We start from the raw sequence: 21,147 nt of genomic DNA, 5'->3' as shown, positions 1-21,147 counted from the left end.
AAAGAGAGTGTGACAGGCATATGCAGTTTGAAAAAAATAATAAATCTATTTCTTCCCAGATGCAGAATCCAGCTGTTTGAAACTAGGACCAAAAAAACCCAGTGTGCTGCATATAATCCAAATGGCCTGATCTCTACTGAAAGACTGGATATGAAAAAAATGTTTGAAATTTTATTTGGTTCTTTAGCTATTAATAATTTCTATACCTATAACACCTCAAGAGAATCTGACAAAGCAATTACAAAATCACAGAGGTTAAGTATGAGATAAAAACCCCACACCTCTGCAGAACAGTGTTTAAAATGGCCATAAAGCACAATCCAGTACTTAAGATCAAATGATCTGAAGGGAGCTGCAACTGAATCTAAAATTCACTATATAATCTTGTCTTTTGGCTCTGAAAGCTCTCTTGCCTTTGGCACCTGACCCTTATCAAAGGGAGTGCTTGTATTGGGTGACTCTGCTAAGGGACTCTGAAGCACCCACCTGCAGTTAGAAGAGGTCTGCTGCCTTCCCAGAGCTAAGGTCTGAGAGGGTACCTCAACTTGTCAGGAGCATAAATTACTATCCACTGTTAGTCTTTCAAGTAGGCATGAGTCCAACAGAAAAAGGTCTCCCTTTTAATCTGAATGAATGAAAAATCAGTTCCTTCACTAACTAAAAGGCTACTTACTGTGGGATTTAAGCTTGTCATTTACTTCTGTAATTGCCATATCATTAATTGCTATCACATCCTATGTCATATCTGTGGATGCTTGGTGAGTACCCTTAATATTTATGCATATACACATATTCTTTCATCTTGGAAGGAGGGCTGTTGACGGTCTTACATTGAACAACCTTTTCTTTCACAGAAGTAATTTCTTACACAGCTTAAGTGCACTTACTATGGGTTTAGAAAGAAAATGCCTTTGCACTGCTGGTATTTTCAGAAACTGGATATAGATCAAATTCCTGGCAAATAAATTCCAGGCAACACATTTGTGTTCCATTTATTTTCAGCAATTGCAGTATACGATCTCCAGTCTTCGCTAAGGCTGACATCTATATTTTTGTGTTGGTGAGACTTTTGTTTCACATCAACATGTAGGACAACTGACATTTAGCAAGACTGGCCAGCTTGCTACAAATTTCCCCTTCTTGATCAAACTAACTCAGTATGTTCCTGTTATCTTGTCACTTTTCTACTGAAATATTTTTCCTCATTTATACCAAAAAGCCCCCAAGTAAATCAACTTTATTATTTTTATGGGAGAGCAGAATATTATCCTAAATCTTCAGGGAGTATTTAGGAGTTACTACCCAAAATTCTGTTGGAAAGTTGCATGTTTGAATTTTATAACATGTCATTTTTTTTTGTCATGGACAGAGTGAAAGATTCAAGCTATATCTCCATGCTATTAATGGTATGACTGAAGCAGGCTAGAGACATCAAACTAGCCCAAATATATCTATACAAGTGGGATATAACAATCAAAAAAGTCATGGAAGTAGAAAGTGAAGCCTTTAGCTTAGGCAAGAAATCAGAGCAGTTGCCCAGAGTTTGGCTACATTAGAGCTGGTAGTTGAGAGGTGTATAACACATCTCCAATTGTACACACATAGCCAAAAAGCAAGGCTGAGTATATTGTCTTTCTGACAGGAAATCATGTCACATCTCAAAAATATTTTACTTCAAAAAGCTGTTTGTAAGCACTTCAGGTATTTCTATTAATTCATCCCTGATTAACCAGAGAAGAGATGGGATTTATTCCTATTTATGAGTTGTGACTTCAGGGAACTGATCCCTGGTTATGTCTTTCCTGTCCAGTAAAGTGGAATAATAAGAACTATATAAAGCATTCCAAAACCTAAGAGGGAAGGAAGTACAGAAGTACAGAAAGAAAAATACTGTTATTTCTTCAGCTTATCTACACTATATCTCTTCCTCCAAACAGCATTTTGTTCTAAACAAAAGAAATTCATCAGAAGTTCAACATCATCCTTGGCCCATCCTGTTTCTATGGTTACAGAGCCAGTGTTTTTCATCTGTAGAAACCAGCAAGAATCTTCCATTTTACAAGACTGTTGTGCCCTATCTCTCTGACCCTCCCTAATCAAGGACAGGTTATTCTCATTTTGCCAGCCTTGTCAAACTGAACTGAAAGCATCTCCCAATCAGACTCTAGGACAAAGTTTTTAAATACACTAGGCACTATTTGCAATAATACCAAGAAATATTATCACTAAGAAATGGAAATGTAAGAAGGAATGTTAAACTTTATCCCTGAAGGCTTATCCAGTCTGTTTTTCCACAGATCAGACAGACCTTGGCATGATAGCAGGGACATGATCCTCTTCCTGACAACACTATGTGCTTTGGCCTCTCTCTCAAGCCTGTTGCATGGCTCACATCAGAGACAAGCCACCGGGTTTCACCTCAGATCCAGTACAGCTCAGATATTTTCTCATGGCATTTGATTTTGTGTATCAAGTGCAATACAATGCATACACAAGCATAAATTTCTCTATATATGCATATGTTGTCACAGTAGATAAGCAATATATGTAAATATACAAACACACCTCTACTGCTCAAACTACCATGAGGCAGTACAGATCCCTTTTCTCACCCCAACCTTTCGACAGTAATAGCACATGCTTATAGACTGAGCTTAAGCTTCCCTTAAGCACAAGTTTACAATTCCCTACAATCCCCTCAACATCCTCTTAAAATATTAACTTTTTTCTCTTCTCTATGTCTCTATGAAGAAAAACAACCCTCCCTTCTCAGAAAAGGAGCAAAGCCCACCCCTTCTCAGAATAACATCAGAATATGGCTGATTCTGAGTCAGCTTCCTCTTAATTCCCCTGTCCCGACCAGTGTATTCCTCATTTGCATTCCTCTCCTTCAGTCAAGTGTGGGATTTTATCTGTTACTGTAACATTAGTGAAAATTACCATACAAAACTTCAAAGTTAGTTTGGTGCATGACTTCTTGTAAAAAAACCCTTTAACAGCATACTGTTTCCCTGATCATTCCCAGTCTTCTTCCTTATTTTTTTCTGGACTCTTTCTAACTTCACAGGGAATGACTAGGGCTTGAGAAACCTGCAAGGGTCTAGGTCTGGTTATGGTTAAGTTTTATTTTTGTGCCTCATCAAAAGCTTAACTGCAGTTTTAATTTAAAAAAAAATTAACAATTAAGTGGCTGCCAATTTCTTCTTAATTATTACATTCACCAAATACTAGAGCTAACTTGCCAGCAGTTTGAATTTTCTAAGTGGAAAGAAGTAGAGAAAATAGATAAGATGCCAATTACAGTGAATTGCAATTAAGGTTATTGGCAGACAAAGACCCTTGGGGATCTAGAGTCCCACACAGCAGTAAGCTTGATAATCAGATGGTCTAACCTTGCACTAAAAAAGAGAATGTGTCATTTTATGCAATATAAATTAATCATTTAAAATCAAAGTTTAAAAGAAAAAATGGATAGAGAAATACACACTCAAAATCCTCTCAGTTTTCCTTGTCTTTGAAGCAACAATCACTCATCTGATCACAGGTTTCTTGACTACACCCAAAGCAGAGAGTCCAGGAGCTCCTGGCACACACTAACTATGTCCCAGCTCTGTGACAGAGTGAAACCCCGAGGTGCTCCTGCCTGAAAAACAGGCTCAGGCTTCCCTATTGGATGTTTTTCAGGCTCCTCAGTTTAGTTGGAGAGGATTTGCTGGGTAGCCCTGTGGGGTTGCTGACAGGATCTGCATGTCAAGAGACACCACAGCATGTCGTCAGCAGAAAACAGATGCTGCTTTTCCCTTCTGTCATTAAACCACAGCAAAAGCAGCTAGCTGATCTAATATGTAGATTATCGTAACAAAAAACATATCTAAGGAATGATCCTGAAGATGATATCAGAAAGTAGGGAAGCTTCCTGGATTACTAACTTCTATGGCAAATCAATTCAGAAATTACTGATGACAGAGAATGAGAGAGAGAATAACCCTGCCCTCTGATATTAGAGATAAGAACTGTCATTTAAAGACAATGACAATCTTTCCACCAGCCAGACCTTGTGGAACAGCACTCATGTCAAGTCAGAAGGTTGAAAACAAGATTTCTTCTGTTCTCAATTCTTCCCACCACATCTCTCAAACAATAATGAGGCTGAAGGGAAAGGGAGTCATTGTAGTTCTACCAGCTGTATAACATTCACACCAGCAGATTCCATGAGGTTACACTAGATAAGCCAGTCCTGGAAACAGGATTTCTGTCCTTAACTCTGTAACCACCACTGAGGCTTTGTCATGATTATGCTGAACTGCCTTTGCATTTCTTATTCTGAAAGGGGTGAACAAAAGAGAACTGTACCCATTTTCCTCCCTATTAGTACTGCCTAAGGGGCAGTATAGGTCAGAAATACTCACAGGACAGCCACATTCTCCCTTCCCTTTAGCATGGAGCTCTATCAAGCTCTGCTGTAATACCCTCTTATTCACTATAATTTCCTTTAAATCTTAATAATTCATTTCTTTCAGTATTCAAAGTCCCATCTGCTTAGCCAGTGGATAGGAGAAAACTGACATTCTTTTGACAGCAATAAACCACCAGCACATTTCACAGAACATCCGTGAGGTTTTATTGTGACTTCTGAATTATACTATATTATAGTTCCCAATAATAAAAGAAATTCTGCCCTCATTTTTTTTCTGCTGACAACATTGTGTGACAGGGACCATACAAGCAAATAGCTTTTACAGACAGCCTGATAGATGATATAGATAAAATCGTAGAGATGTAAGTTCACTGTGGCTTGTGCATCAGTAAAATTCACCACTGGATTTAACTAGCAGAAAGTGTATTTTTAGTGAAACATAAAGTGAAAACAATAGACCTTGAGATCCAGAACTAAGATGCATTGCACATAGAAAGTGCTGTTTTGATTCACAAAGACATTGCCCCTGTGTCATTGCTTCAGTGGTTGTTTGAAATAATAGTGAGTTTAGCACCCTCAGAATGACAAAACTTGGCAATTATACCTAATAATCTTCAAGGATGACAGCTGCTTTGGCATACCTGGTACGTTGTGACTTCCAGCATCAGCTGCAGATAATGGGATTGTGGAGGTGACATCTGCATCCCAGTGTCTGGTCCTGGGCCACATGCCTAGGGGGTAACTGGGAGCCACAGTGTCTCAGCTGTAGCTGGCTCTTACCCTGTACTTTCATATTCTGCTGAAAAACCCCAGCTCACCAATGCAGGGGACATCACCCTTCCTCATCCCAGGTGCAGTGGTGGGATGCTGTCCAGTGTCAGTGCAAAATGGGAGAGCAGGCTCCAAGCTCATGCAGCTGCATTCAACATCTACTACTTTGAATAAGTTTTTAACTTTCAAAAACCTGTTATAGGTTTATACAGCTAATTAATGTTGTCCCCAAAGTATCAAGTAACTTCTTTAATTTTTTTTTTTACTGAAACTTATGACACTACTCTGCCTTGGGAACTGATATAACTGTCAGACTTACGCTGGTGATATCTTACAATAATACAGTGTAGGAGTGACAGGTTCACTTAAATAGTATTAGAATTACCTAGAACAGCAATGGTTGGGAATTGGTTGGAATTATACACTATATGTGTGGTTATTTAAGTAAACTTAACTTTGGAAATAAAGCATATACAATTACCTGAAAGCAAATGCAAGTCTTCCCAGTAATCATTAACTTATACTTTCAGAGGGACAAGACACATTCCATTTTAGAAAATCACTCTAGTAAGAAAGAAGCAATGAGGAAGCCCATGAAGGTATTGTAGTGGATTTTCCATTATTTGATCTCTTTACAATAGAATTATCATTCAAAAAGAGACACTGTAGCTTAAAGAGAAAATAATTGATTAAGTGCCAAAATTACTTGCTGAATTTTTAAATTTTTATATGCTCTAGTAAGTCAAGTGGTTAAATTACTTAATTACCATGTCTGTCTACAATTTAAAATCTATAAATTGCCAACCAAGCTTAGTGATGTTAGTGATATACATAGACTACAGACAAAAGGGTTGCAAATTATTAAGACAATTATTTCACTAATAATCAATTCTACTTTGAAAGTACTCTGGTACTGAAGTTCATAGCTCATCTTTCCATTAAATAATAATATAGGAACTTAGAAAATAGAAGACAATTTATTTTGGTGAAGGTAAAGTGGATAAAATAACGCAGACAACAGAAAATTAAGAAATGGTAATATTTAAAGATTTTATTCATTTTAGTTCTGATCAAAAGGTTTTAAGTCCTAAGTTGCATAATGCTCCCAGTTATTTTTCATATAACTCCTATTGTGCACAGGACATGAATAAAAACCTGCCTGTAAATTTTAAATCACAAGCATCAAAAGGGATAATGTAGTTGCAAGTTTGCTCCATAAGTATTTATAACATTTTTTATTCATCCAGAAGTCAGGGAGTCACCAGGGTAAAGCACTTACAGAACCAACTTGACTTAGGCTAACTAATTAGGTTAAGCAACCAACTTTTTTGGAGAACTGCATTATTCTCTGGAGTTCTCTGCTGTTTTCTCTTGGTGAGACACCTAGACTACCAACTTCTAATTTAGATCCCCAAACGGAGTTTTGTATTCCTATCATGTTGAGAAGATTAAAAAAATACCCTATGAAAGAGATTTCAGAAGGAAATGGGGAGAGGAAGATTAAAGAAGTTTTGAGGCAAGCTAAGAAAGAGATTTCTGCAGTTTTTCAGACAAGCAGGATCCAGTTTTGTACTTAACCTCAAAGAGGGAAAAAAGCAAATTTTGAAGACCATAGATATGTTTGAATGGAGCTATAGAGGACTTGATTGCAAAAGACCTTTAAAAAGGGTGTATATATATATATATATATATATATATATATATATATATATACACATATATATATATATGCAATTATTTATCTAACAATCTAACAAAATCTCAGGAATGTGTATGGAATGCAGATAGCCTCTCCAAAGTTAGCACTTAGACATCTAGAATAATATATGTAATAATAATATAGAATATTATTATTTAGTACCAGAATATGCTTCTGGTGTTGAATACAGCTTTCAACATCAGCTCTTTTTTTCCAAATTCTATCAAAAGAGAGAAAATATCATGTAATTTACGTAAAATAGCTCATCCAAGACTACTCAGGTTTTGAAAAGGTTTTAAAATAAATATGATTAAGTATTTCTGCTTACTTTAAAAAAAACATTTTGAACTTTGCTTTATATTTTTCTGAAAATTACAATAAGAAATGGCATGATAGTGGAAATTTATTTAAATAGTTTAGCTAGCTGAATACAATTCATAATGAACTGTACATTTTTCTGAAATTGTATGATATCTTCTTGGAAATTATATTAGGAAAGTAGGGACCTATGAGATCAAAACTAGGAGCTAGTCATTACACTGAAAGCAGCTCAAAGTCAAAGCCATCTTTTGGCTGTAATGAATATTAGCTGATGACTTCAACACAGGAACCAGCCACCCAATCACACCTGTCACTGGCTTACCTCCTTTGGTCACCCTAAAAACGTCCAAAGCAGGTACACATGTACCTGTTTACATGTTCTCCTCTAAAACAGGATGGACATTGTCCTCTCAATGATCTGGGGAGGTCCAGACAGCAGACAGCACAGAAGCTGCAGGCACAGCATATGAGTCTTGCTATTACCACCTTCAATTTCTCAAACATTGGGTTTTTTTCTTTTGCCACCAGCTATCACTCCTGAAAGCTCCTTCATCTAGGAGTTCATCCCTCTTTTCAGTCCCTCAAGATACATTTGTTTAACTGAGAGCTAGACAGTATCTAAAATATCCTTGTTTCTCCTTCTGATGGGTGACAGAGAGAGAGGACCTTATCATGCAGTGCCTTTTTGCTAGTCCTTGCTAGCCCACTTTGACCAGATGTGCCTACAAAAAATACCTGTACTCATCCTTGTATCAGTCAATTTAAGCCTTTTAACTCTCTGAGGCAAGAAGACAATCTCTTCTTCCTGGCTGGAGAGACAGAAACCAGAAACTGTGTGTGGCAGGTTCCCCCCTGTGCATTTATCCCACATGCAAGTGCAGACTGTGGGACTGGCAGCCTCCCCTGTGCTTTTTCTGCAATGACTGCAGCCTCCAAATAGCTCCTGAGGTTTGTGCTGAGAACCTTTGCTGCCCCAGGACCTGACCAAAACTTTCCACAGGGCTGCCAAGGTTTTCAAACAGCCATGACTCACAGTCACAATGGTAGAAAGCCAGTGTTTGTGCTAAATGCAGTACGGACACAGCTTCTAGTGCTGCTGTTGAATTGCTTTCTTCTCTGAAGTGTACTCCATTCACATCCTTATCTCAATGGACCTCAGAGAAAATTAAATGCCTCTTAAACGAACTCCTTCCATCCCTCTCTCTCTCCATGTTCACACTTTCTTCTTTGGTCGTGCTTGTCAGATCCATGTAAAGTGGATAGTCACAGTTTATAGTTTACAGCATGTTTTTTTCTTCTCTCCCCTGCCATACCCCCAAAAAATGCAATGACCCCTTAATTGGTCTGTCTTATGTGTATAGCTGTATATTATACACTTTACAATTTTATTCATAGTTGAATTTGTTGTCTGCATCTGCCAGTAAAGTGTTATGCAATTCTGTTACCTCAGACATAAATATAAAAGAATTTATTTGAGTAGTTATGCACTATTTAGTAAATGTCCTAGAAATCATTTGTTTATATTTGAGCAATAATGAAAGCACATAGCAGATATTATCTTGGGAAAAGGGATAAACATGTACTTAAATGATAGTAATTTTTAAGATAGTAGTTATTAATAAATTAAACCGCCTGTTTATAAAAAATACCTTAGAGATACTTCAATAATAATTACCAATAATCATTACACAACTAAAAGCTTTTGTTGTTTGTGCATATACTTATATATTCATCAGTGACCACTGGGTTTAAATGACTTCACTGTTAATTGCATTTTCACACTTCATGCAACTTTGTCATCATTTTCTTACCATTATTTATGCAATATATACTTTATATCATTTATGACATTTCCACAACACTTTTCAGCTACTTCTCTGCACTTTTCAAATATTTTTCATTTGATTCCCTCTAGAACAGACATTGAAATAGCACATCCAGAAAAACTAAAGCCAAGCTGAATATAAATAATTGACCCCAAAAAGGCCAGCAGAATCCCATTCACATAAAAATTATTTCCTTCTGAAATTTGAAATTAAATCCTTCTGAAATTAAATTTTGGTATTTCTGAAAATCACTCACAAATACAGAAAGGGAAGACACAGAGAGGAGGCATACAGAGAATGGAGAGTTTTCTAAAAGCCCCACCCACTGGCACAACCTGTGGCTGTAGCTCCTGGAGGAAAGCAGGACTGGTAAAATGCCATGCTGGAAAGCATGCCTGGCAGGGCTGGTGTGACCTGCTGCTGCTGGGAGGCAACCACCAAGCTTTCACACAGGCCACATCAGCTTAAGACACCCTCACCAGCACTGGAGAAGCAGGGCTTAATTCAATCCCTTATCTACCCTCAGTAATACAACTGGAAATGCTGCTTTTCTTCATGTTTTCCCTCTGATATTTAGCAGTATGATTTATGTTTGGCCTTCAGCTTGTATCATCTTTTTTCAGCAAATCCATCCCCTCCTTTGCTTTCTCCTTTTCTTCCTTTTTATTTTTTTTTAAAGCTTTTCACTTCAAATCTTAGTAGTTAAAAAGAAACCATTCTTAGCAATTCCTCCTTGAGTTCTTCTTTCAAGGAGGACTTGCAAAGCCCCGTGCTTGGCTGCAAGTGCTTATGCCACCCCAACAAAGCCCCTCCTGAGCAGCACTGCTTACTGATGACAGCACTGTCCTTGCATGAATCAGAGTCATGTGGAAAGATGCAGAGTTTAGCGCTAGGATTTGTATGAATATTCAGCTTAAATATATGTCTGAAGCCCTCATTTCTATAATTAAAAAAGACTTCCAAATATCATAATGAAAAATAAAGGTATGTGTCTGGTTTTCTGTGAATTGTTTGGCAATCTCACTTCAAGTACTTACACTTGGCAATGTTGTTGCTGCTGACTGTAGCAGATGGCTGAGTTAAATCTTTTGCCCTTTGCACAGGAATGTTTTTCCCATTGTTGCTGATGAAATTATTGGCTTTCAACAGCAATTTTAATTTAACTAATATATTCTTTGGGAGACAGGTGAAACTTATAAAAGTTTGTTGAAGCAAAGTGTCTGGTCACAGATACACATACTTAAAATGAGGGACACGTACGAGGCAATTTGGGTAGGATGTTCAGAACAATGGCTTGAAAAAAGCTGCTGTTTATAAATTGCTATTTACATAATCTGCCATTTCTGTTATCTGTAACATTCTGCACAACAAAATTACTGCAAGCAAATGAAATTTAAATGTCACTAGATGAACTAATCTTAGCTAAAGCATAAGAAATTTAAATTAGCCCATCGTTAAAGCAGCTTGCATGACACCCTTAGAGGATGAAGTAATCTTTTCAGCTGGACAAGGATGGTGGCTAGCCCTTATTTTTGCTAAACTGATAATTTGGCTGTAATCTGAAGATGAGAAGTCTCATTCTTGGAAGGTCCTGCCAAAATGACATACTCCTCACATGTGTGATCCACCTGCAGGTCACCTTATGTTTCAGTTTGAACTATTGAATAACAAGGCCGTTCTTGTTTAACGGTGCAATATTTGATATTGTCACATCTGGGACAGTTAACCAGGAATGGGCATTATGGGTTCAGTCCCTACGAGTGTCTTCTGACCCTGACTCAGCAAAACATTTAAAGCTAAGTTAAATGGGAACCATGTGAGTAGTCTGACAGAAACTCAAGAGTACTTTATGCTCTTCAAAATAAGCACATGCTTACAGTCTTTGGTGGCTTAAGGCAAGAATGCGAACAAATTTGTGGGAATGAGCCTTTGGTTTGACCTGTTAATAACAAGACCCTTGTTCATCACTTTGGGTCCTAGGATGCTTTCTGAATGAGCTCACACAGTACCTGTACCAGTAATAGCAGTATTTGGGGACCTGGAATAGAGACAAGGCAACACAGAGTAAGGTATGTGCCCTGATTAGCCAGCAGCAGTCTTTGCAGTAGAAGTGATTTTTACTGAAACATGGTGAGATGTTCTCTCATGAATAAATTATAACACACACCCATCTATGAAGGTTGTGTGGGGCAGAAAGAAACAGGATGATGCTGGGTTGTTTTCCCCACCTTATCAATGTACATGTTCTAGCTGCCAAGGGCACTCAACTGCATCAACTGATGTCCCTAGCACAATATGCGCACCTCTCAAGATCTCCTCTTCCTGTCTTTCTTCATCTCCAGTATCATGAGCCACATAAAGACCCTGTGAAACATCTCCTGCACCACTCCAGAGATATGCACTTGCCCACAAATCCATGTGGTTGCTATAGGTAATAAAATCTCTTCCTTACATTCACTGTGGCCTTAACGTTGAGGAAGTCAAGAGGAAGATCTGGCTCTTAAGCTACAGCATCTGCTTGTGGACACAGCACTCGTTGCAGAAGCACACGGACCACAGGAGGCTCAGGCACAGCCTTTCTCTCAAAGATCTCACACAGATCAGCACAGCCCAGCAGCTGGGTTCAACTGCAGCCAAGAATCACACCTGTGTGCATGTGTCCCCACCTCTTTATCTTTGCATCCACGCTGCTGTGCAATTTGCCCAAACCCAGCTCCATCCAGGTAACCCAGTGTAACTTCACATTAGGACAGGGGAAAGGTACAAGAGAGAGAACTTTCCATTTCCCAGGTCCACCAAGTCTGAACTCCATTTCTGCAGATGTTGAACACAGCTTTCTTTGCCTCTTATACAGGTCCTTCAATATGCATGTGTTATATCATCCCATAGATGTCTTTTTGTAATAGGATCCATATATGACAATGACAAGTGTGGAGATAATGAGGGTACAAAAATTACACAGAAAACTACCACAGTAAAGAGATTCAGAGACACCTTATGATCTAGGATGAGAAAAATGGCGGAGGAAATTCAGTGTAGGTAAATTAAGAGATGTGATGAAAATAAGCACTCCTTACTTTATATATCTAAATAAATATAAGCTTCAAAAACACTACTTCCAAGCAACAAAATTTGGTGTTATACTACCTAGCTCTATGATTTCTCTGTCTTTAGAGGACCACCTTCCTAGGGAGGAGTCATGTTTTTGTTATTACATGTAGTCTTAAGGAGCACATTCTAAAATAATTTGTTGTAAGAGCATTACAATTATATTTAAGAGATTTGTATTTAATTTTATATAGTAAGATAAAACAGATGCAAATATTTTTACTGGATTATTTCCTGCCATTTTTTTGCTTCTTGTCAGGTTGTTTGTAAAGATGATGGAAATTCCTGAGGGTACCATAATGGTGTTTCATAATATAATAATTAAATGTGCATGACTTTAAAAACTGAGAAATCTTTGGGGATATCTTCCTTTTATAGACTGTGCTATTATCACAAAAACCAAGAGTCATGTAGAAGATTAAATAATTGTCAGAAATAGCTCCTGTTTTTAATTTCTTCTATTAACCATGTCACCATGATTTGTTGGTACATATTTTTACAACAAACACAGAGCATACAGAGAAAATGTACTCACAAATTATTAGTATTTTAGACTAAAATTACAGAAATTATTCCTTTCAGAGAAAAACTTTTAAATATGTCTCTTTGTTGTTGTTTTTCTTGTATTGACTCAGGCAGCAGTACTAAAGTAGCATAACTGAATTGTGCTTTGTTTTTCTGCAACTGTACTGTAGGACTAGATGACCTCCTAAGTCCCTGCCAAGCTGAATTACTCAACGGCTCTGTGATCATTGCCCAAGACCAAGGCTGTGGCTAATTTTAAACTGCTCTGCCACTATTCCCCAAGTGGTTAAATACACACTTTTCAAGACAGAATAAAAGGACTTGGCCAATGTTTTAAGTCTGGCCCCAGCACTATACCATAAGCCTGAAACAAATCTGAATCTTACAGCACTCTATCTCCATTTACTGTGGCTGCCTTTCACAGTGGCATTAGTGTGAAATTAATCACGCCCTCTATTTTAAATTGTCATGCCTACAGCCAAGGTCCAGGGATGCAGATCAGCCAACACAAAGAGGGGCAACATCTTCTAAAGCAAACTGATGAGTTTCTTCCATACCCTTCTCCTAAGCTGGAAACTGAATGTTTCAAGGCTGAGATGAATAAAACAAGGAATGTGAGAATCATAAGGACTCTGGCAGAGGAGGTCCCCTGAATGATGCATGTTTTCTAGTCTCTGTGTCTTGCCCAGTCCTGCACTGCAAAAATTGTCATGTTACAGAAAAGAGTGGTAAAAAACAGTGGCAGAGGAACTATAGCCTTCCTTTAGTTGAACTATACCACAAAACCAAAATAATACAGCTATTAGCCAGCTAAATCATCAAAGACTGTATTTATGTATAATGTTTACAAGGCTTTAGTGTGACAAAACTCTGTCAACACAGTTTGTCCTGCTTAACATAAAGTCTGTTAGGAAACACTTATCTACATCCTGATTCCTTTTACCTGCTTGACCATGGTAAATGGAGACGTGTGCCTGTCCATATGTAATGCATCTCTGCAGCAAAGGTCTTCATACAATGAAAACTTTTAATAATGAATGCATTGAAAAGTATTAAAAACTAAGGGAGGAAAGAAGTCTTAGAAGAATACATAGGAACTGTTTACAGACACACACTGGAGTAGCAAGTTTCAAGATGTGAGCTCATACAAGCATAAGCAATTAGAATGCATAAAATACATGTGTCTTAGAATATGATATTAATGGGCAAGTAAAGCCTAAACATTTAATTCCATCAAGGTGAATCAAAGGATAGCAGAAGATAAAGCTCTGTCTCTTCAAGAATCTGATTCATTAAGAAATTAAATGTGAGCTAAATAGAAAGCCCTCTGATAAAGAGGAAGAGAACAGGCATCAATTTATCAGACTATTTTAAAAATTTTGAAACTGATGGTTAACTTCTTCCTTCACTTTTGTCTGTGCAAACTCAAAGAAATACCCTAAATTTCAGTGGAGCTGGTCCAAATCTCTAGCATTTGTAATGATGTCTGTCCTTTGTCAGAAAGATCAATCTTTTTCCTAAACCCTGAGTGCTATTGTCTGCTTTTCAGTGCTGTAGGAGTTTTTAATAAGATTAGTATTTTATCTCTTGATGTTTTTTTTTAATATTCCAGGCAACTAGATAGTTTCTGTAATGTTCTGTGTGGCTGCCTCCATAAACTGTTCTTATTCTGCATTCACTGAACAGGTGTTACTTTTATATACCTGCAGATGGTAAGGCTACCAGAAAGGACATCACAGCAAAGCTAAATAGCATTTCTGACAATATAATGCCAATTCCTCATCCAGCATACATATATCATGAGTAACTTCAAAATGAGCAGGCTCCAAATACCAAAGTAGACTTAGATGGAGTAGTGGAGATACAGAGTTCTAAGGGGTAGTCCAGAAGTCTCACACTTTCTGCAGAAAGACTTGCTTTTGCCTTATACACAGGAAGGAATACTACTAGACCCTCAGAAAAACAAAACAAAACAAAACAAAACAAAACAAAACAAAACAAAAAAAAACAACAAAACCAAAACAAAAAACAAAATAACCAAACAACTTCCCCCCAAAAAATACTCTCTACCAAAAGCTTGTTTTAATTTTGGTAGAAGGGCTTCTTGGGGATTTCCTGGATTATTTCATTGTTATATTTTGTGTATATTGAGTTGTAATATTAAATAAGAAAATTTTTTAATGTGGTTTTACAAGAGACAAGGCAAGGCTGTGACTTGAAAGGAAAAGGACTTTTTTGTTATATTGATGTATTGACTGTCTGTTCTGGTTCCCATCAAGCATCTAGAACCACCAGTTTTCATTACCCAGTATCTTAACCGCTGGCCCTCATAAACAGTTTCACAGAGTCAGCCCAATCCAAAAGCTGCTATGGCATAATCTCATTCCCTTGGTCTTGTGCATTTTTGCATCAAGAGGGATGACTATGTTTGCAGGGTCTTAGAGTTGTGCCCTTTGCCTCCTCCCCACCACAGTTCTGCTGTTAGAGGCATCTGAGTTCTGGCAGGTTACCTGCACTACAGAAAACTGAAAACATCAGTATCTAAACCTTTACTGGCAGCTTTCATGGGCTAAGATTCTAAATATGATGATGAATAGGACAGAGATTATGGCTTTCATAACAAAATGCAATAAAGCTATGTCAGTCTGAAGCATATTGAATTGCAGTGGTATTGCATGTAAAACCACAAGAATTGCACTTTGAACTTAGGAATTTTTAACAATACTTACAACACAGAGTAATCATTTTGAACTAAGCTTTATTAGTAGCCTCCATGACTCTAGTTTGTACTTGATATCTGCCAAACAAAGCAGATAGGTATTAACAAAGCCTTGAAGCATCTAAGCAAATAAAATTATAAAAATCTAATATAGAAACCTTAAGAGGAAGATACACAGAAGATCACCAGCTACTGATTTCATTTCTTAGGTTCAAGAGCCAAGAAATTTAGACATTTTTATTTTTAGAATATGCCACCAACGGATTAAGACTATGCTTAATAAAAGCACAGCATACTACATTTTGTATAGATCAGTATGTCCTCATTCTTAACCATAGGAAAAATTTTCTTTGTTTTAATGATCAGAGAAAAGAAGCACCTTTTTGTTCCAAAATAAAACTACAGTGGGATTGCATAACCCTGTTTCTCTCATGCTCTTTGGTACAAGCTGATAGTTTGTGATTGACACAGGTGATAGGTATGATTCGCCCTAATGGCAACACCTTGCATCAGAGATCAATCTATCTACAGCTGAGTTCTAAGACACAGCATGGTTTAGTACAAATGAACATCTACATGGCTGTTCAGGATTAAGGTGCATAAAGAATAAAGTCATAGCCACTGAGACTGCAGGAAGACTTTGGGGAGAGAATAAATATATTTACTCAAGTTTGGATTAGTCAGGATACATGATAAAGATCTTAATTTCTGTTGTTTTTTGTAAAGAGATGTAAATAACACTACTTCATTTCTCAGCTTAGCCCCATTATCAGCCTTAGATCCAAATGTATTTCTATTCCTTAACTAATACTGATATTTGTTATGAGTTTCTACTAAAGGCCATAAATCTTTTATTCAGCACTCTAAGGCTGTAAGAAAATTGAGAAAAATCATAAAGAGCAGCCTGGCCATTCACAGTTGGTACAAAAATACCAGTTAAGAATTCCAAGTTGATTGTCAGTTGCATTTAAAATGTATTAACTAAAAGTTCCCAGGAAAGAAAGGAGAGAGGAATAACCTCTTGATTTACAAAGGTATTGATTCTCCAGTATAATGCACTAGAAATCTGGAAGAAATAGATTCTAAGGATTCCAACCATAGTAACAGAAGTATATGGCAAAAGGAACCTCCCTCATTACTTCATAATAAACACTATACAAAGAAAAAAACTAGCTTACTTCTGATTGAACTCTTAGGTCCTGAAAACTGACACCTTTTTTATCAAGTCTAGTTGGAAACTACTCTGGATCAGTACACAGACTTGAATATACAAGTCTGACTGTGCAAGTACTTACATTCAAGACAAATTTGCATTTATGAGCAAGTCCTGAATATGCATGGATATGAAAAAACGGAGTTCTGTGTTCATGTACTTATTTACTTAACACAAATGCAATGCCAGCTACATTCAGTGAGAAGGCGTATTATATAATAACTACTTTATTAGGCAAGAATAAGAACATATAAAGGGAAAGGAAGTATTAGTATCTCAGTTTTACAGAGCATGAAATAATGAACAAAGAGCTTAGTGGCTTATCTTGAGTTACATAGGAAGTCTGATGCACAGGCAGGAAATGAAACCAGGACTGCCTGCTTTTTCCCCAGTTCTTAGCAAAAGAGCTACTCTCACCTTTAAGTCTACATATCTGGGATCAAAGGCATACAGATGCTTTCGGACTAAATCAGAGAAGGTTTGTACAGCACTGTTCTTGTAAGCAGTAAACCTTCAACTTAATCTATAATTGAAGAGGCAGCATTTCCAGGAGGCAAGCCTGAACCAGGGCACTGGTTTGGTACAGAATATGTCTACTCATGAAATTTTTAGTACTTTTTCCTCTATCAAGTCTGTGGTCCTTAAATTTTTCCATTTGAATTTACTGTATCTAGTCACTATCATGACCATAAGTAATACAGCAGCAAGAAATCAATAAAATATATCACAGATATAGTCTGGCTGAGACCACTTGCTTTTACAGAGCAGAACAAGAAGCACTACCTAATTAGACCGATGGCCACAGATTTGTGAAAGGAAGGGATATTGATGAGTTACTGGTGAATTCAATCTCTTGCTGGACAGTTGAACTCTCCAGTGCAAACTGTAGACCCACACAGGTCCTTATTACACAGCTACCTAGAGAAGAAGATTTAAGGAGCCTCTGGAGAGCTCTGACTGGTCACTCCAATTCCTTTCCAAGAAAACCAGAGTGCACTGAAGAGTGACGAGGATGAGGTTTGCCCTTATATAAAATCTGCAGGTGGCCAGAGTAGCCATGGCTACCACACTACAGCCTTACAGTAACACATGGCTGCAAAGCCTCAGATCACCATATCTCCTGACTTTTTATTATGCTTGGCCCATCTCAGAACTAAAAATGTATTTAATTTCTTTGTGTTGCTAAATCTTTGTGAGAACTGTTTTCACCATCTGCAAAAGAACATACTAGAAGAAAATAACTTCCTGCCTGAAAATATAATTTTTGATTTTTTCCCCCAGTGTAAGGCACTCAAAGTGAAATAAATGAACTTCTGATTGAATGCAAAACAGAATTATGAATGTAACATATTTGTGTTGTTATGGCTGAGAACAATTATGTGAAAAACTGTTTGTTCCAAAAGATACTTTGAGAGCACACAATGTAAAGGATTACAAAACAAATACTACTGAGTTAAAGAGTGGGAGTGTTTTATGAATGGTGACTCCACACAAGCAGATTCCATTAATATCAGTGACTTATCTGTACCTTTCTTTACTCATTTTCCTGAATGAAATGATAGTCCCTGCTAAAAAGAATAGATTCCTCACCTCAAAATGAGCAACAAAAAGCTAAGAACAAGATACATACACTCTGCATGTAATTATGTGTTGCTTGATGGATATTAATTGAGTTGCACTAGCTGACGATTTGGTCCCTTATAAGCACAGGACTGCATAATCTCAGATTCATATAATATCGCAGAATCACAGAATATGGAGAATTGGAAGGGATCCACAAGGATCATTAAGTCTTATTCCTGGCCCTGAACAGCACCATCCCCAAGAGTCACACCATGTGCCTGAGAGCATTGTCCAAGTACTTCTTGAACTCTGGCAGGTTTGGTGCTGTGACCACTTCCCTGGGGAGCTGTTCCAGTGCCCAACCACCCTCTGGATCAAAAACCTTTTTCTAATATCCAACCTAAACCTCCCTGCCAGGACTTCAGGCCACTGACTTGGGCCCTGTCACTGGTCACCACAGAGAAGAGATCAGTACCTGGCCCCCCTCTTCCTCTCATGAGGAAGTTTTAAACTGTGATGAGGTTTCCCCTCAGTCTCCTCCAGACTGAACAGACCAAGTGACCTCAGCTGTTCCACATAGGGTTTCCTCTCAAGACCCTTCACCATCTTTGTTGTCCTCATTGGGATGCTCTCTAATAATTTTATGCCTCTCTTATATTGTAGCACCCAAACCAGCCCCCAGCACTGGAGGTGAGGCTGCCCCAGCTCAGAGCAGAGCGGGACAATCCCCTCCCTTGCCTGGCTGGCGATGCTGTGCCTCATGCACCCCAGGACAGGGTTGGCCCTCCTGGCTGCCAGGGCACTGCTGACTCATATTCAACTTGCCATTGACCAGAACCCCAGGTCCCTTTCTGCAGCACTGCTTTCCAGCATCTCATTCCCCAGTCTGTCCAGAAGGTGCAGAGTCCAGCACATTCTGATGCTGAACTACAAACAGTTGTTGATTGCCCTGTTCTCTCATTTGTTGAGGTCTGTCTGCAGGGCCTCCCTGCCTTCGAGGGAGTCAACAGCTCCTCCCAGTTTTGTTTTTGCAAATTTCTGCAAATTTGCTCAGTATCCCTTCCTGTCCTGCATCCAGCTCCTTTTTGAAGATGTTGAAGAGCACAAGGCCAAGGATGCAGCCCTGCAGAACCCTGTTAGTGGCAGGTCACCAGTCTGATGTCACCCTACTCACTCTAACTCTTTGTGCCCAAGTTAGCTGGATAGATATATGTGTAGAACTATCCTACTCAGCTCATGGCTTTGATTACAACTTCCTCAGCTGCAATGGAAGCCACACATCTGCCTTTGTTCTCAGGGAGTGACCCCCTCATGACCAGATTCTTCTCTGTCACCCACATCACCTCAGTGCCACCACCAGTCCTGGGCTTACCAACTTTTTCTACCTCTCTGTGACTTTAAATCTGTGAGCCTGACTTCCCATCAGCTCTTGATTCCCTCCCACTCTGCCTGCCCTTTAGTTTGCTTGTGTGCAATTGCTCCTGTCTGTGTTTATGTCTCCTGCACCTTTGGTCATGACCATGGAAACTGCCTCCATCCAGCCTGTCAGTCAAGTCTGCAGCACAGTTGGCACCTTTGGCAACAACTCCAAATCACCAACAGTTTTTCTAAATAATACTTCTACATTATGATATTTCTTAGTATCTTACAGCTAAATATTTGTCCAGATTTTTATGATTCAGTGTGTGATTACTATTACAATTTTTCTTTTGCTGTTTCTGACGTGTCTTCTTGCCCAATTGTGCTATCAAATTTTTTTTTTCAAGGAGTACCTTCTTGGCTTGTGGCTATAGCAGTTCTCCCTGACTCTCTATAGACTCTCCTTTTTATGCTCTCCAGCTACACACTGTGTGTTTTGGACTCCTCGCAGCCTCTGCCTATCCCACCTGAACCTCTTATTCAGTGTCCAGAGTTACCTCACAGCTCCCGTTCCCAGAATACCATCTTCCACTCTGTACTTTCTAATTTTTCAAGGATGCCTTTTGGTTGCCTCCCTACAAGATGAGCTCTCATTGGACATCTCCAGCAGTGGCACTCAGCACTTTCCTACCTTCTCTCAAATCTGCTGTTTCTTATGTAATGTTTCCTGGGGTAAACAAGTCAAGGCTTCAGGCTCCTGGGCACCATGATGATGGAAACAATATAAATGCTTCCAGATCTGAGTCCTAATTCCATTGTTGCTGAATTTGATGGTCCCAGTAGACTCTCTGAACTCAAACCATATGAAAGGAGAGCAGAAATCACTTTGTGCATTGTAGATTTTGTATTAATCTCTCTAGAGAGTTCTAATCTGAATACTGTTTTGCAGCATGCAAGGGCCATTTATTTCCTACCATGTCCATCTCTAAGTGACAGAAAAATGAAGTGGTGCCACTCAATCACAGGGTCCCTTCCTTATTACAAAGTATATATAAAATTTTCTTATGATGTATTGCACCTTCCAAAATTAAAAATAAATATCTGTACTCATGTCAACATGATTCCAGCTTTTGAGCTTTCTCACAGAAAATTCTACTCCAGCATTTTACAGTTACTAATTAGGTTCACTTAGTGCTCTATACTTCCCTAAGTAATGCATTCCTAATTTCTGTACTAGGATAATAAATTTTTCTGTAGGGGACTGCTAACTAAAGGAATATAATTTACCCAATAAGGTGAAAAAAAATTGGATTTTATATAAGCTCATAGGAGCAAATCTAGTTTGTGTTATCAGGTGGCAGGGCCACTATGATCTTGATTATAACTCAAATCACCTATTAAAAACTGTGAACTATTTTTCAGCTCTATTTTCTTTGTGTTCAGGGTATTCCACAAACAGTGAAAAAAAAAAAAAAAGTTAGTCTGAAACAACCTCATTGCTGCTGATATAGCAGCAGTTTAGGAAAAGTTCTCCTTAAAACCAAGTCATAACAGCAATGACCTGACCTGTTGGAGAGCTACAGCCCACACTTGGACAGGTCACAGCACTGCATTGGGAATCACCAG

Source organism: Vidua chalybeata, chromosome 5, assembly GCF_026979565.1.
Source record: "Vidua chalybeata isolate OUT-0048 chromosome 5, bVidCha1 merged haplotype, whole genome shotgun sequence".
Classification (NCBI taxonomy): Eukaryota; Metazoa; Chordata; class Aves; order Passeriformes; family Viduidae; genus Vidua; species Vidua chalybeata.
The sequence above is the reverse complement of the archived record's forward strand: the minus strand, read 5'-3'. Positions refer to the sequence as shown.